Consider the following 14,305-nt stretch of genomic DNA (forward strand, 5'->3'; position numbering starts at 1 on the left):
TTTGCCATCTTTCAGTGAGCTTCATAATTCCTCATTCATAGAAGGACCTGTCTTTATTTGCAAAAAACTGAACAAGGTGCTGATTTACAGCCTCACCTGAATTGAATGTTATACCATGCAAGGAGCGAAACAAGTGAAAGTCTGAGGGCGCAAGGTCAGGCGAGTATGGTGGGTATGGCAACACATCCCACCCAAGCTCCAATAATTTTTGATGGGTGATCAAATTTGTGTGTGGTCTTGCGTTGTCGCGATGGAACACAACTCCTTTACAATTAATAAGCTCTGGACGTTTCTGGATGATGGATTCTTTCAAAGTGTACAATTGCCAACAGTACACATTCGAATTGATTATTTGGTTCCTTGGTAGTAGCTCGAAAAACACGACACCTTTTAAAATCCCACCACACTGAGAACATAACGTTCCTCTGGTGAATGTCTGCTTTCAATGTTGTTTGAGGCAAATCATCACGTTGGGACCAAGACCGTTTGCACACCACATAATTGTAAACAATCCACTTCTCATCACCAGTTATCAGTCGCTTCACAAAAGGATAGTTTCGTCACGTTTGACGAGCATATTGCAGATGTTTGCACGCACCATCCAATGAACTTCTTTGAGTTCACGCGGAACCTAAATATCGAGCTTGCTTATGTATCCCAGCTTCTTCAGGTGGTCGTAAACGCTTGAATGATGGATGTTCAATGTTTCTGCAATCTCTTGTGTCGTGTAACATGGGTTTGACTGGATCAATTCCTTTATTTTGTCATCAACCTCGGTGGGGTGGGCCTCCCTGACCGGGGAGCGTCATTGAGATCAAAATCACCAGCACAGAATTTCATGAACCATCGTTGGCAGTGATGTTCTTGTAGAGTATTGTCACCATAAACTTTATGCAACTTTTCACAAGCTTGATGCGCGTTCTTCCCTTAATGGAAGTAAAACAGTAAAATATGGCAAAAATTCACAGTTTGGTCTTCCGTCTTCAACTTGTAAAATCTCCAAAACTCAACCAAATCGCTTAATTTTTTTTTAGAATGAAGCTAGAACGGTCAGCTGTCAAATGACATAGCAATCACATAGATGCGAATGACTCTAGTACTTCCAAAAATGAACTAGTGCCATCTGTCACAAACATGTGTCATGACTTTTCCGACAACCCAATATATGTATATATTAGCCTAATATGTGTATTAGGCTCCTCCAAAACATGGTTGTCTCTGGGTAGTGGGGAAATGGGTGATTTTTGTTTTCTCCTATATACATGATTTCTTCATTTTCTAATTTTTTTACAGTCATCATGAATTATTTTGTAATTATGAAAAATATAAAAAAGTCATCTATACTGGAGTATTTTGGGGTAAGAAGGGTGTGTCTGGGATTTGCTTTAAAATATTCTGGTGGGGATAGGGTTAAGTGGGTGGGGCTAGAGATAAAATAAGATTGGTACATGTCTTTATTGTAATGTTTACTTGTGTATGTGCTTGAAAAGTTTCATAAGTATTTTTTAAAAAGCACTTTTATATGCATTAGCTCTTTTGATTATATGCTAACCCTGTGGGGTTGATTACCTATATTTTATAGAAAACTGGGATTCAAAGAGGCGAAGTCACGTGCCCTAGGTCACACAATGGTAAGTGAAAGAGTGGGCTTGACCTGGGCTCCACTCTCCAAGCCACATCTCAGTTGCTTCTTCTTTTTAATAATTAAAAGTGATTAACATTTTTTTTGGTTATAATGTCATAATTGTTCCCTGCACAGAATTGGGAAATAACAGAAAAGCATCAGGAGGAAAACATAGTAATCAAGTCGACCGCATCACAGTTAACCCTTTGATGGCTGCCATGCAGACTTTATCTCAGTAAGAGTGGTGAGTCGTTCCTAGCGGACTGGTGAGTACAGCTGTAGCTGTTTGGGAGCCCCTTCACATGTGAGGGCTCAGAGATGGTGGGTCCTTGCCACCCCCTGCCATTGTCCCCTGGTGCCTCCTTCAGATACTGCAGTCTGGACCACAGTTCTCTGCTATGTTCTTCCTTGCCCTGTACAATCTCAAGCAGTACAAGCAGATTTGGGGACGTCGGGGTGGCCCTTTTTCCCCCTGACGCCAAATGGAGACACTGCCGTGGGATCCTGTGAGTCTGCAATTGCACCGAGTGTGGTCGTGCCTCCATTTCCCCATCCTGAAGATGCTAGTGAGAATAGCAGACCTGAGGGCCTCTGCCAAGCAGTGATGAGCTAACGTCTGTAGTGCTTTCCAGCCCCTCGGAGCAAGGTGCCGGAGCCTCCCCAGCTCTGCGCCTGCCGCCTGCCAGCCTGAGTGAGCGCCTGGGCCTGGCCACCCCGCGCCCAGGGAGCGGCTGCATTCCTCTGCCCCAGGCACTGGCTTCTACTCCTGTGTTAAAAAACAAGAGGAGGAGGAGGGTTGAAAAGTAGAGAACAAGAGAGGGAATGACATTAGAACTGGGGAAGGGGCCTTGAGAAACAGAGCAGAGAGAGGGCACCCTCGGGGCACTGTCAGCTGCAGAGATTGCAACCTTGGTTTCCTGTTTACACAAGGCGGTGGGGGAAGTTTGGGAAGGGCCAAGACTGGGTCCAGTTGAATTGATTCCCTACTTGATTTCCTGTTTTTATACATAATGGGAAAACCACAAATATACAAACAGTGCTGGCCACCCAGCCTCTTGCACCCTTGAGGACCGTGTTCATGGCTCTGCCTTTGGTGGGTGTCATTCTAGTGGATGCCCCTTGTCTGTAACTCCCTCTAGCACTGACCTTCACAGGAACCCTAGGCAGTCACACTATCAACCGTGTTTTAGAGAGAAGGGCTCGGAGGCGCACAGAGGTGAAATAGCACAGGCCAAGATCATACAGCTGGGGATGTACCACAGGGTCTGACTCACTCTCCCCACTGGGCTTCCTGTGCCTCTGTTATCTGTGACTATGCTTCGCTTTCTTCTAGCATGGATGCGCTACCACGCCCATCACAGTAAGTGTGTCTGTGCAAGGCCCAGGCTGAGGGAGAGGCCCTGAGGGGGAGCCCAGGGAGGAGGTGCAGAGTGGGAGAGGGCTGCAGCCTGGGTATGGCAAACATGACTCTGAAAAATATTACCCGGGAAGAGTACCGGGTTCAAAGTCAGGGAGCAAGAGAGGTAGTGGCGGAGAGGAGAAGCGGCCGGGCTGGCCAGGCCCCGGGCTGTCCTGGTGTCAGCAGTGAAGCCTTGGGAAGGTGTGAGGCTTTGTGGGGGAAGAGAAACTCTGCTTTAAGCATGTTTAGTTTAAGCTGTTGGCAGAACATCCAAGTGGAAATAGCTCGCACACAGCCAGGAATATAGGACTGGAAAGAAAGTGTGAGGTTGTGTCAAAAAGAGCAATAGGCAGGATGACTTTTGGCCAAACTGTGGGGAACTTTTCCCTGCCTCTCTCCACCCGCACAGAGAGGGGCTTTCTCCTCGGGGCCCGGGACGCTGGCTTCTCACTGCAGCGCTCCCTTTCGTTGCTGGTACTGGCCCGTCCAGCCCAGCACAATGAGGGGCACCTGTGAAGGGACGTCAGGGAGTGACAGGGCCTCATCTCGCTTTGCTAAATACGTTCTGGATAGGTCCTAAGCATGTCAGGCCTGCCCTACTTTCACTTCTTCTAGAACACAAACCTTTGGGGTTCCATTTGCTCTCCCTTTGACACCACCCACCACTCTCAGGCCAGTGCAATGTCTCTGAACTGCATCCTTTAAAAGGTGAAGCCATTTTAGTGTGGCCCCGCTCCCTGAGGCTCAGGCTGCAATTGCTCCCCTTACCTGAGCCCTAAGGTGATGTGGCAGCCACTTGGTCCCCCAATCTCATCTCTGGCCAGGAGCATTTCCCTGCCCTTCCAGCTTTCCAACCTCATTGCATCTGAGACCTCAAACTTGCACTCATCACCCATCCATGGACCCCAGTTTTCCACTCATCAGAGTCCCCGCTGGCATGGAGAAGCCCCTAGTGCCCTTCTGGGTCTGCGGTTAGGATTCATTTTGCGTGCTTCTCCGGATCCCCACAGCCACAGAGATCAAAGTGTACCTCAAGGGTCAGTGGACTCTGCTGCTAGCTATGAAGAGAGGACCACAGGCGAAGTACCCAGAGTCCCATCACTGAGCACCTACTGTCTCTCTCCCTGTGCTCATCACAAAAGTGCACCTCCTCTGGGAGGGCCAATTAGAAACAGGTACTACTTCCTCTGCGGTTTACACAAGCCTCACCCCAGGGCACCACAGCTTTGCCAGAGGAACACAAGCTGAATTTCAGGGGGCCCATGCCTGCAGGTCCTGCAAAGAGATGACTCTGAATCGCTGCACAGCCTGGGGTCCAGCTGTGGCCCTGAAACAAAGAAAGCACCTCAGGACACTTCTATTTCTCCCAGCTCTAGTTAAAAATATCAATGGTAACATTTCCTGAATACTTAGTAGGTGACACACCCTCACAATGCCTAAGGAAACCAGTTTTCCCACAGGCTACCTGATATAAATAAGACTTAAGTTCCTACGGGCATCTAATCTACATTATAATGAAACGTTGAAGGAAATGGCATTATGCAGGAACTGCTGCTGCACTGTCATTGCCTCATTCCTATTTTGCTGATAGGGAAATTGAGGCACAGAGATGTTAGATAGCTTGCCAACATTCTCCACCCTCTATGTTTTGAGCTGAGGATTCCAACCAGGCACACTGGCCCCAGGGCCTCACTGCCTCCTAAGTAACACTGCTGGGACCTGCCCCTTATATTTTGTAAAGACTTCTGACACCCATGAGCAAGGTGGATTCTCACACCTACTCCTCCCTGATGTGAGCTTGTCACTATTATTATCAACCCCATTTTACAGATGAAGGAGGGAGGCACAGAGAGGTGAGGCAACTTTGCTGAGGTCACACAGCTAGCAAGTGAGGATTTCAATCCAGTCCTGCCTGGTTCTATCTCTCGTTCCCACTTTGTAGCTACCCCTGACCCAAGAGTCCTGCAAACTGAGTGTCAGAGCTGGTGGGGACTGCAGAGACGACCTCATCTAAACTTCTCACTGTTATCAGAGGACGAAGCTTAGCGTCAGGGGAAAAGAGACAGACTGAGCAGAAAGAGGTATAGTCACTGGGGAAGAAAACAAGGCAAGGAACAGAAATCAAACAAGAAAGACAAAGGCCCAAAGTAGGGCAAAGGCATAAGCGGTCAGCCATCTGGAAGCAGTGTGTGTCAGTGAAGCAGGGGACCTAGACCGACAGGTGTGAGGGCCCAGCTGCTGCCAGCCAAGCACAGTCCAGCCCGGTGCCCAACTGGAAAGAAGGCACCCTCCACCCCCTGCCCCTCAGAGTGCTCCAGGGGACTCTGGGTTGGGAGGAAAGGTGGGGCTTGCCTGTGAAGAGCTCCTGAGGGAGGAATGTTCCCACAGCCTCTCTTTGCACTTTCCGCACATTTTCCTCAGAGCTCTCCCAAGTGTTACCTTTGGAGTCACGAATATGGATGATTCCTTGCCATGTTTCAATTCCAGGCTGTCTGGCCCCCGCCTTGCCTGGTCTGAGGGGATGAGTAAGTGCCAGTGCTTGCTACCATGAGCTAAAACACTAGGTAGGGATAGGTAGAGAGAAGAAAATGGCTGTCCAGTCAGCTTGAGGCATCAGTCTCATCTGATATCAAGGTGCCTCGCCATCTCACTGACTTTAGTTCAAGTCCCGAGGTTGCCATTTCCTAGCCATGTGACCTCGGGCAAGTGACTTTAGCTCATTGGGCCTCAGTTTCCTTACATGTAGAGTGGGGGAAAAGAGAATACCTACCTTGTGAGCTTGTGCCAGGGTTGAATGAGATAATGTCTGTGGCTATAAACCCTCAAGAGCTGTACACATGTGAGTAATTACTCTTCTCTGACCCCTGTTCCCTGCTGCTTGGGGGATGGACTCGGCCTTCCAGCCCCGTCCAGTTCCAAGCCTGACTTCACCCTCTTGGCCCTGCTTTCCTCATTGTCACATATGACTGTGTGGGAAGTCGGGCCTCCTGACCCACCAGGGTGGGCTCCCCAGGCCTGGCTGTTATTCCTACTGCTTGTTCCTTCAGGCCACAAATGTGAGCTGAGCTCCAGTCACGAAGCCCTCAGAGGGGACCCAGGCACCACTTTGGCCCTCCAGGAGTTCCCAGTACAGTGGGGGAGATAGAAAAGCAGACCTGAATAAAATCATGTGGCAGATAGGAGGAGGTGTTGCGGACATTGTGTGCAAAAGCATAGATGTGGCGGGGGTGGGGTGGGGGGCTAGGGGAGCAGCATGGGATGGGGTTGGTGGTGTCATGGGAGCCAGACTTGAATGCCCGTTAAGAAGTTCAGCTTTGGAGGGCCGGCCGAGTGGCTCAGTTGGTTAAGAGCTTGCTCAAGAGTGTGAGCTCTGAGCAACAGGGTCGCTGGTTCGAGTCCTGCCCAACCTGAGCTGCCAACCGGTGGCAGGATGGCTCAGCTAAAAAAAAAAAAAGTTCAGCTTTGAGCCGGTTGGGTGGTGTGTTGGTTAGGAGTTGGCTTGGGACGCCAGTTCTGAGCAGGAGGGCCGGTCTGGATCCCACATGAGGGCCAGTGACACTGCCCTCTACAGCTAAGATTGTGAACAACAGCTCAACCTGGAGCTGGGCTGCTGTGAGTCGCCAGTGACTGCGTGGGCTGCAGTGGGGCTGGCCGGCAGTGGGCTGCTGTAAAGCTAACGTGAGTGGTTGGTAGCCGGCGTGAGTGGCCAGCAGTCGGAGTGAGCTGCCAAGAGTCACCGTGAGCGGCTGTCCAATGGCCGGTGACCGATCTGCCTCACCCGGGAAGAGCGCAATGATAACACCAAAATGGGCCAGTGAAGTGATGTCCTCCACAACTAGATTGAAGAACAAAAGGACAGCAACTCATTTGTTCCCCTCCCCCAATTGCCCAATTAAAAAAAATCTTAAAAAAAAAAAGTTCAGCTTTGATACTGTTGCCACTGAGGAGGATTCAAAGATGTACATGGCGCCTTGAATCCTTTGTTACTCAGTGCTTTGACCTTATCCCCGCTCCACCCCCACCAGCAAGCCATCTAGCTGAGCCCTACGCTTCCAGGAGAGCCCAGTCCTCTTTGCTGAACTCAGCACAAATAAGGCAACTGGCCCCATCCCCCTCCTCCCTCACCTAATTTCTCATGCCCCAAACTTTGCCTTTGTCCTTCTTTTTCTCTCTCACGCCATGTCCAACTGTCTAGCAAATTCTGTCTGCTCTCTGTCAGATACACTCAGGATCCAAAGCACTTGTCACCACTTCCACGGCCACCACTCTGGCCCAAGCCACTGGTCTCTGCTCTCCTGTGCCCTGTCCCCTACAGTCTGTCCTCCCCTGCTCAGGAGCCTCAGTGGCTCTCTGCTCCAGCGGGGGCAAAAGTCCCAAGTTCATACAGTGTGACCTGTATGACCTGCCCCCTTCCCCGCACTCCCTAGCTTGAGGCACAGCGGCCTTGCTGTTTCGGGATGTGACAAGGCCTTCCCTGCCTGTGACCTTTTGCATTTGTTGTTCCCGCCACCTGAAACACATTGATACAGAAACATAACTGAATTTTGTTTGTTAACCTTGTGCCCTGCAACCTTGCTGAATTTGCTTATCAGCTCTAGTATATTTGTTGTTACGCACTGTTTTCATTTGTAAAGACAAGTTAAACAAATTTTGGAGCATCCATGTAATGTGACCAGTTTCAGAGGTCAGGTATGCCATACTTTTTCATATGTCTGAAATATATCGTAATAAAAGATGAATAAAATAGTTCTTTGTGGATTGATATGGGAAGCTGTCCATGACATATAATGAAGCGAGAGAAACCAGGTTACCAAACAGTATAATCACTGGTTTTTCTTCCGCTGGTCTCCACTCCCCAGTTCGACCCTCATTCTCACCCTTATGCTGCCTTGATCTCTATTTCCAGCCAGTGCAAGCTCCATGCTGCTCACAGTGTGCTTCCTAACAACGGCAGGATTCAAAAGGCACGTAGGTGACTTCAGAGGAAGGTGTGTTAGAATTGCACTGGATGTGTGCAGCTAGCCTGGGCCCCTGGGAGAACCAGAAGCTCCCAGTCACTGCTTTCCCTGCAGCTCGTCACAACATTGACTAAGGTCCTACTCTGTGCCACTCAGGAGTGCTGACGTGAAGAGGTGGGAAAGCTCTCAAGTAAGGTGCAAAAGAAGAACTTACTAGGATGGCTCAAAAAAAAAAAAAAAAAAAAAAGAAGAAGAACTTACTATAAAAACATGTCCACACATCACTAATAAAATCAGAGGGACAAAAATTCAAACAATGAGCTGTTTTTACCTCTTAGATAGGCAAAGATGAAGCTCCAGGGAGTCGTGGCAGCAGCCACAGTCACCCAGTGTTAGTGGGACTATGACTGAGATGACACTGCTGGGGATCAAAATCCATCTGTGTGGTTTGTTTTTAATGTTCCATTTCAATAAATTGGTCATAAGAAAATAATACAACAAACGGTAAGGGTGTAAGTAAGAGGGTCTTCGTTGCAACGATTTTTTTTGAGGAAAAATTCACATAACATCAAATTAACCATTTTAAAGTCAGTAATTCAGCAGTATTTGGTACATCTACAAGGTTGTGCAACCATCACCTCTACCTAGTTTCGAAACATTGTCATTATCTCACAACAAAACCTATACCCATTAAAGAGTCACTTCCATTTCCCCCTCTGCCCAGGAAACCACCAATCCGCTTTCTGTCTTTACGGTTTTGTTCATTCTGGACATCTCACATGAATGGAATCATACACTATGTGACTTTTGGTGTCTGCCTTCTTTCACTTAGCATGATGTTTTCAACTACTGTAACAGGTATCAGAACTTCATTCCTTTTCCTGGCTGACTGATAGGCCATTGTATGCATATACCACAATTTCTTCATCCATTCATCCATTGGTGAACATTTGAATTATTTCCATATTTTGGCCATTGTGAATACTGTTGCTATGAACATTCATGTACAAGAATTTTAACATCTATTTTTATTTTTATTTTATTTATTTATTTTTTAAAAGATTTTTATTGGGGAATTAGGGTAATGGGAACAGACAAGTTGCTTTTGTTTTGTTCTTCATTCTAGTTGTGGAGGACGTTGCTTCACTGGCCCAAGTTGCTGGCACCATCATTGTGCTCTTCCCGGGCCAGGCAGATCAGTCGCCGGCTTCTGGACAGCCGCTCACTGCAGCTGCTGGCCACTCACGCTGGCTGCTGGCTACACACGGTCGCCCATGGCAACCCACTGCCACAGGGGCTGCAGCCTGCACCATCGCCGGTGACTCTCACGGCAGCCCAGCTCCAGGTTGAGCTGTTGTTCAGCATCTTAGCTGTAGAGGGCAGTGTCACTGGCCCTCATATGTGGGATCCGAACCGGGGCCCTCTGGCGTCCCAAGCCAGTTCTTAACCATTGCGCCACTCGGCCGGCCCTTAACATCTATTTTTAATTCTTTTGGGGATACATACCTAGGAGTGCAATTGGTGGGTCATATGGCAGGTCTATATTTAACTTATTGAGGAACTGTCAAACTACTTTTCACAGTGCCTGTACCATTTTACATTCCCGCCAGCAATGTATGAGGGATCCAATTTCTCTACATCCTCATAGGCTCTTGTTATTATTATTTTTTATTATAGCCATCCAAATAGGAATAAGCTGGCAATTTATTGTGCTTTTGATTTGAATTTCCCTAATAACTAATGATGGGAGCATCTTTTCATGTGCTTGCTGTCCATTTGTATATCTTCTTTGGAGAATCAAGGTCTTTGTTTAATCAAGTTCTTTGCCAATTTCTAAACTGAGTTGTGTGTCTCTTGTTGCGTTTTAATGTATTCTGGACACCAGATCCTTCTTAGATGTTGCTTTGCAAATATATCCACCCATTCTTTGGGTTGTCTTCTCACTGTCTTGATAATGTCCTTTGCAGCACAAAAGTTTTAAATTTTGACGAGGTCTGATTTATGTTTTGCCTTTTGTTGTGTCTGCATTTGTTGTCATATCTAAGAATCCATTGTCAAATCAAAGATCAAGAAGATTTACCCCTATGTTTTCTTCTAAGAGTTTAATAGTTTTAGCTCTTACATTTAGGTCTATGATCCATTTTGAGTTGATTTTTGTATATGGTGTGAGGAAAGGGTATAAATTTATTCTTTTGCACGTGGATTCCTGTTGCCCCAGTACCCTTTGTTGAAGAGACTATTTTTCCCCGTTGAAGGGACTTGGCACCTTTGTCCAAAATAACTTGGTCACAGATGCATGGGTTTATTTCTGGACTCTCATCTCTGTTCCATTGATCTATATGTCTATACTTATGCCAGTAACATGCTATTTTGATTACTGTAAACTTGTAGTAAGCTTTGAAATCAAGAAGTGTGAAACCTCCAACTTTGTTATTCTTTTCCAAGATTGTCTTGGCTATTGAGGTCCCTTGTGATTCCATATGAATTTCAGGATGAATGTTTCTGCAAAAAAGTTATTGGGATTGCACTCAATTTGTGGATCACCCTGAGTGGTACTATTACTGTAGCAATATTATGTTTTCCAATCCATGAACACAAATGTCTTTCCATTTATTTGTGTCTTGTTTAATTTCTTTCAGCAACATTTTGTAGTTTTCAGTGTACAAGTCTTTCACCTCCTTGGTTAAGTTTGTTCCTAAGTATTTTATTCTTTTGGATGCTAGTGTATAGAATTGTTTTCCTAATTTCCTTTTCAGATTGTTCATTGATACAGAAACATAACTGAATTTTGTTTGTTAACCTTGTGCCCTGCAACCTTGCTGAATTTGATTATTAGCTCTAGTATATTTGTTGTTATGCACTGTTTTCATTTGTAAAGACAAGTTAAACAAATTTTGGAGCATCCATGTAATGTGACCAGTTTCAGAGGTCAGGTATGCCATACTTTTTCGTATGTCTGAAATATATCGTAATAAAAGATGAATAAAATAGTTCTTTGTGGATTGCTATGGGAAGCTGTCCATGACATATAATGAAGCGAGAGAAACCAGGTTACCAAACAGTATAATCACATTGATGTAAAAGTCAAGGCCATATGTCAGCTCCATGGCCACAGGGACTGTTGTCTGTTTTGCCCACAGATGTAATAGTGCCTGCATGGTACTTAGTACGTGCTCAATAAATATTTATGGAATAAATGGGGGAAAAAAGTCTGGAAAGATAAACACCAAACCGCTAATAGTGGTTATTGCTGAGGTGTGAGGTCATGAAGGAACCATTATCTGTATTGTTTGAATGTTTTTACCTCAAGCGTATATAAAAAAGTTATTTCCATTAACATCTATCTCTCTCCCCCCATCCCCCACTCACCAAGTAAGTGGTAAAAAGAAAGGCACTGCGGGCCAAGGGAGGAAGGTGTTGGGACTCTGAGGTAAACAGAGGCTCACTTTGGAGCTAGGCCTCATCAGTCTCATTTGTGTTGTCCTAGCAGCGGGTGCAAATCTGGTCTGAATGCTCTTTGGTTGAAAACTCTTCGATGCTCTTTTACCTGCAGGATCAAGTCCAGCCTCCTCCACCTGGCACAGGAGGCCCTTGGTGATCTGGCTCCTGCTATTTTACTTCCGGTCACTTGGTGACGTATACCTCAACATTTTATTGTGGGAATTAAAAAAAAATTGTATTGGGAAACAGCCATGGTCATTGGTTACACATGGCTTTCATGCTACAATGGCATAGTTGACTCTTTTAAGGAGGGCGCAGCTCACAGTGGCCCATGCGGGGATCGAACCGGCAACCTTGGTGTTATCAGCACCACACTCTATCCAAGTGAGCTAACCGGTCACTCTTATTGTAGGAATTTAAAAACACACAAAAGCAGACAGAATAGTATATTCAACCTCCATGTGTCCATCAAAACAACTTCAACAGTGACCAAGAATTTTCAAATTTTGTTTCATCTATCTTCACCCACCACCCGCTGCCACGCACCGACACATTTCCCTGCCTGGAGTACTTAAAACTTCAGATATGTTATTTCACCTACAAATACGTACTTCACTTTGTATCTCTAACAGATGAGGACTTAAATAAACATATAACTACCACGCTGTTATCATAGTTAACAAAATTATCAAGTTTCTTAACATCACCTAGCCCATGTCCAAATTTCCGCTGTTGTCTTAATATTGTTTTTTTGCTGTTGGTTTGCTTGAATATTATCTAATATTTTGTGTTTCGGCAACACTAAACTGCTTGTTAGTTTCCTAAATTTTGTGTGCCTTTGCGTGGTATGCCTGCTCCTGCCACCTGGCCCCAGGTCAGCTTCTGTGTCATGATTGCCCCAGTCTAGATGTCCTGGCCCTCCATGATACCCACATATAAGGCATTGCTTTGTCTTAGTACATAGTTCCACCACTCCATGCTTATGTATTGAGAATTACAGGCTCCAGGTACCACGCCAGGCACTAGGGGTGCAGTGGTCTCACTGCCAAAGTCCCTACCCTCCTAGAGTGTGTGTGTATGTATGGGGGGGGGCACTAAATCAAAGCTCGATAATGATAAATTATATTTTAAAATAGAGAGCACAGGGTGGCTACTTCACATGGGGTCGCCACAGTACTTTACTGAGGTAGTGATGTTGTGGCTGAGAACTGAGTGAGAAGGAACCAGTCTGGGCAAGGACCAGCGTGCGGGCCTAGCGTGCGGGCCCTGTCTTAGAAGGCTGTATTCACGTCTGTCTTTACCTCTCCAGCTATAGGGCTCATCCTTTGGGGGTCATAACAAACAACCCCTTGGAGTGTTGAGAGTTTGATGATAGCTCTGGTTCCTTGCCCCAGCAGAATGTACACATGTACAGCCACACGAATTTGCATACCAGTTCCTGAAGCCAGGGAACCTCAGGCAGGAAGAGTGCATCATGCTGATACCTAATCTGTACGTGCCTTCCTTCACTATCCCCTTGATCTCTTGAAATCCCCTCATGAGGTAGGTAGACATATTACACCCATTTGATAGATGGGGAGACTAAGGCTCCAAAAGAGCGACTTACTTGGCCAACATCCCATAGCTAGTGAGTGACACTGAGGGGACTTAAACCCGGGCGGTCTGAGGCTGAAGTGCGTGTATATGTTTCATGCACGCCAAGGCACTGCTGGGGTCAGCTTGGGGCCCAGCACTGAGCGGAGGTTTGGGGACTGGTTCTTAGCAAAGACGGGGGTTGGGGGGGGGCTGCTTGGTCTAGAAAGCTGTTTGCTTTCCTTCTTTCGCTTCCTTCTCCCTGTCCTCCTCTTCTTCCCCCTTCTACCTTTTTTGTTGAATGGCAATATTTGATTTTCTTATAAAGAAGTCTTTCTGCCTTAGAAAGAGTCTTTTAAATATAGAATTGGAAATATACTGCTCTCTCTGTGACAGCTCACAGGCAGATTCACTCCCCCAAAGGGAAACTGGCTTGGGATTTTTCCGTTGGCTTAAAAAAATGTATTTATTTACTTTTTTTGGACCAGGTAATACATTCACATGGCTCAAAAATCAAAAGGTACAAAAAGGAACACGGCAAGCCTCCCTCACTCCCCTGCCACCTGCCACCTGCTTCCCCTGCCTGCAGGCAACCAAGGTGCCCCAGTTTCTTGTGTATCTTTCCAAAGATGTTTTAAGCAAATAGAGGCATATCCAATATATACGTATATTCTTTTTGAAATGGGTATTTTCTTGACCCTTGAGCTGCAGACACAGCCTAAACTTGTCTCTGTCGGTCTCCCTGGCCCCTGTGCGGCCTTGGGATAGTGGAGGCCAGGGGGGCTCCTGGGAACACTGGGCTTTCCTCGGAGGTCGGCCTTTTCAGGCCCATTTTCATGGCAGGCCCTCCTGCACACAATACTTTAGACTCTTTTCAAAGTCCTTCCATCTGTGCTAATTCATCAGGCACTCACAATAGCCCACGAAGTACGAGAATGATTCGCCCCACTTTACGGGTAAGGGAACAGACCCAGGAAGGTTGAATAACTTGCTGAAAAGCACACAACTAATTAATGTTGTTGTCGTGTGGAGAGGTCTTGGGAGCAGCATGTGGCTTGGTCCAGCTTGGACTTTGGAAGCAGTAAGAAAGTTGTTTACTCCAAAGTCACAGTTTAAAAATATTTTAGTGGCACTAGGTGTGGGCCAGTGAAAAAATTGAGGGAACTCACAGTTCCAGCTGGGTTTGCTTCCTGGCTCTGCCACTTACAACTTGGCAAGTTACTTCACAGTTTGTAGTGTAGTTTGCTAATCTACGAAGTCAGGATGATAATACCCACCCAGCGGGGTGGATCGCCACCTCCTATAAAGGAA

The sequence above is a fragment of the Hipposideros armiger genome, unplaced genomic scaffold, assembly GCF_001890085.2.
Source record: "Hipposideros armiger isolate ML-2016 unplaced genomic scaffold, ASM189008v1 scaffold_861, whole genome shotgun sequence".
Taxonomy (NCBI): domain Eukaryota; kingdom Metazoa; phylum Chordata; class Mammalia; order Chiroptera; family Hipposideridae; genus Hipposideros; species Hipposideros armiger.